The sequence below is a fragment of the Pongo pygmaeus genome, chromosome 5, assembly GCF_028885625.2.
Source record: "Pongo pygmaeus isolate AG05252 chromosome 5, NHGRI_mPonPyg2-v2.0_pri, whole genome shotgun sequence".
Taxonomy (NCBI): Eukaryota; Metazoa; Chordata; class Mammalia; order Primates; family Hominidae; genus Pongo; species Pongo pygmaeus.
The window spans coordinates 134,723,193-134,727,134 of record NC_072378.2 but is presented as its reverse complement, the minus strand read 5'-3'; positions in this window follow the sequence as shown (position 1 = coordinate 134,727,134).

Below are 3,942 nucleotides of genomic sequence, written 5' to 3'. Positions count from 1 at the left end.
AAAAAAAGTATAAACCATGTTATATTAACAGTGGTTATCTCTGAGTGGTAGGGTTATCTTGAGTGATAGTATTGAGTGATATTTACTTTATTCACTGTGCTCCTTCATAGTTTCCAAATTTGAACAAATGAACCTAATTGACTTTATAACCAGGAAAAAAACTATACATATAACAAGCATTTAAAAAAATGATTCTTTCTAAGTAAAAAATATTGAAATCAAGTGGAAAAAGGCCGTCCCATTTTGTTGGATCACGATCAAAGATAAACTAGTCTCATTGCAGAGGAGCAAAAAAACTCTGAGGCTCAATCCAGGGTATCTGAAGAGAAAAGAGAACAATATGGGATTCAGATTAAAATGTGTATGATCTTAACTGCAAAACAAAAATTGTGTAACCTTACATAAGCAAATCAATATCCATGACCGTAGCTCCTCATTTCTAAGTTCAGGCTAGTTGGTGGCTGAACTGAATGGGCAATGTATGAAGTATATAAAGAGTTAAGCACACAGAAAGCATTCAGTAATAATACCTCTATCTTATAACAGTCCATTTTGCATCTTCATTACTCACTAAATAAAAAATATAAGAAAATTATATATAGCTTCCTGCCATAAACTGGAAATTAAGTAAGCTCATAAATGTAATAAATAAACAATCTTTATTACATTTATTAGTATTTGAGTCCAAAGTTCAAGAATGGGCTCCATTTTTTTAAAGAAACTATCTCTAGCTTGTCTTTATTTATTTATTTTTATTTTTTATTGTACTTTAAGTTCTAGGGTACATGTGCACAACGTGCAGGTTTGTTACATACATATACATGTGCCATGTTGTTGTGCTGCACCCATTAACGCGTCATTTACATTGGGTATTTCTCCTAATGCTCTCCCTCCCCCAGCCCTCCACCCCCTGACAGGCCCTGGGGTGTGATGTTCCTCTTCCTGTGTCCAAGTGTTCTCATTGTTGAATTCCCACCTATGAGTGAGAATACGCGGTGTTTAGTTTTCTGTTCCTGTGTTAGTTTGCTCAGAATGATGGTTTCTAGCTTCATCCATGCCCCTGCAAAGGACATGAACTCATCCTTTTTTATGGCTGCATAGTATTCCATGGTGTATATGTGCCACATTTTCTTAATCCAGTCTATCACTGATGGACATTTGAGTTGGTTCCAAGTGTTTGCTATTGTGAATAGTGCCACAATAAACATACATGTACATGTGTCTTTATAGTAGCATGATATATAATCCTTTGGGTATATACCCAGTAATGGGATCGCTGGGTCAAATGGTATTTCTAGTTCCAGATCCTTGAGGAATCGCCACACTGTCTTCCACAATGGTTGAATTAATTTACACTTCCACCAACAGTGTAAAAGTGTTCCTATTTCTCCACATCCTCTCCAGCATCTGTTGTTTCCTGACTTTTTAATGATCACCATTCTAGCTGGTGTGAGATGGTATCTCATTGTGGTTTTGATTTGCATTTCTCTGATGTCTAGCTGGTCTTTATTATAACTACTATTTCTGTGTTTTATTTTTTAAAATGAATGAAGAGAAAAGCAACCCTCAATTTATTAAGAAAAACTAAAGTAACAGTAATTATATGATTTACTGTGGGCCTTTGTGCCACCCACATTACTTTCAGGTTTCACACCTACTTAGTCTCATGGTTAAATGATGTCTAAATAAATGGAAAGAAAAAAAAGAGAAAGAAAAAATCCCCTCTATTGCTGCCTGGTCCCTAATGTCATTACTCTGAAAAGCTGTCCTTCTCAAACCTTAATGTTCATGTTAATCCCCTGGGCACCTGACTCTGCAGGTCTGGACTGGGGTCTGTGACTGCATTTCTAACAAGCTCCTGGGTGAGGCTGAGGCTACTGGTCCACGGACCACTCTTTGAGTAGCAGGCTTTAAAGGATTTTAGGAATATCGGTGTATCTTGTCTAAATGCTCCTATACTGCAGGTGACATAAGTTGAGAAAACAAAATTTCTCATGACTTTTGTCCCTTTCCCATCCTCTTAATATTGTTTCTAATCCTTCTAAGCTTTTGCTCATTTTTTTCCTGCTGACTTGTTCTCTAAAGTCCACCTCCCTCTAGTAAATTGTTATTTATCCTTTAAGGTTAATCTCAAAAGGTATGTCCTCTGGGAAAAGACTTAACAGGTGTATGGATGGCTATAGCCAGCTCCCTAGCAAATCCCTGGAAGCTGAAGAGGTAGCTGTTGCTCCCACTGGCTGTCTTCTCATCTTTATTTGACTCATTTGCTCAGCCTCCATCAAAGGGTCACAAGGACCTCCTTGGGTTGGACAGGCTGCCCTTTGGGACACATTCCTCCCAATCAGACATTTACCCAGACTCTGCAATTCTTTAGGATATTGTAGTCTTCCCAGCCAAGAGGTATCGGTAGTTTTTTTTTTGTTTTTCTTTATTAGACAGGGTCTTTCTTTGTTGCCCAGGCTGGAATGCAGTGGCACAATCCTAGCTCACTGCAGCCACAAACTCCTGAGCTCAAGGGATTCTCTTCACTCAGCCTTCCAATTAGCTAAGACTACAAGTGTATGCCACCATACTTGGCTTTTTTTTTTTTCCTTCCTTCCTTCCTTTCTTCTTTCTTTCTTTCTTTCTCTTTCTTTCTTTCTCTTTCTTTCTTCTTTCTTTCTTTCTTTCTCTTCCTTCCTTTCTTTCTTTCTTTCTCTCTCTCTCTCTCTCTCTCTTTCTTTCTTTCTTTCTTTCTTTCTTTCTTTCTTTCTTTCTTTCTTTCTCTCCTCATTTTCCATTTTGCCTAGGCTGGTCTTGAACTCCTGGCCTCAAGTAATCCTGGCACTTCGGCATCCCAAAGTGCTGGGATTACAGACCTGAGCCACCTTACCCAGTCTTTCTGTTCTTTTGTTGTTGTTGTTGTTGTTAACCCTTTTATGTTTGCATAGTTTTTTGAGTCCCTTGAGGGAAAGATACTTGAAAAAATACAAGGTGTTTTACAAACATCCACATAGCACAGTAACTTTATAAGAGCTGTTAAACAGAAAAAAAAATCTGTGCCACTGAACCTCCTTTCTATCTAGCAAGGGCAAACTCAAAATCACAGATGGGTCAGGAAAGTAACATGAGGGAAGGTGGTCAGTTGAATAGTGTTCTGGTGAATCTGAGTCCATGACCCATCTAAAACCATTGCTCCCACGGGGCAATGCTGCCCAGGGCTGCCAAATCTCCCAAGTGCCAAAAATCAGATTTTTATATGCAAATTTTCACTTCAACAAATCCAATTTTTGGTTGCTGTTTAAACACTGTGAGAGCCAAACCCAAACAAATCTATGGGCCAGAGGTAGGTGGTTGGAGGAAGACAGAGACAGGCACATGATATTTTGCATTTGGTTAAAGTGACTCTGCTTTTGAATTAATTTTTACTTCTAGCCTATTGAAATCAATCAGCACTGACTGAGTATACCGTTTACCAGTGCCTCACCTAGTCTGTGCTTGGCAACAGCTTCATCCTTAAGATGAAGATGAGATGTGGGCAATAACAGCCTAGTCTTATTCTAGATACTCTTAGTCCCCACACACATAAACTTACAAGCATAGCCCAAAACACTCAGAAGCATGTGGAAAGCGCAGTTCCTATGTCTGCATTACCTGTTGGAGTATTGTTTTTCCTGGCCTTTTTTTCCAGAAAATAGCTTCGATGTAACATAGAGATTCAAGAGGACTAGTGAATATATCTGCTTCTGACCAAAGTCTCTTTGGGCAGTGCAGTGTCTGATTTTGATTCTGATAATGCAGGAGTTTCTATGGCAGAGCATGTAAAAGGCTCTAGATATTTAAGCTTGAAATGCCAAAAAAGAAATATATGAAACTAGCCCGGGTTGAACAGTATATGGGAAGAGAAAATTAGTGGGCACACCAGCAATATATTACTTTTTTAGAGACAGGTCTTTCTGTGTT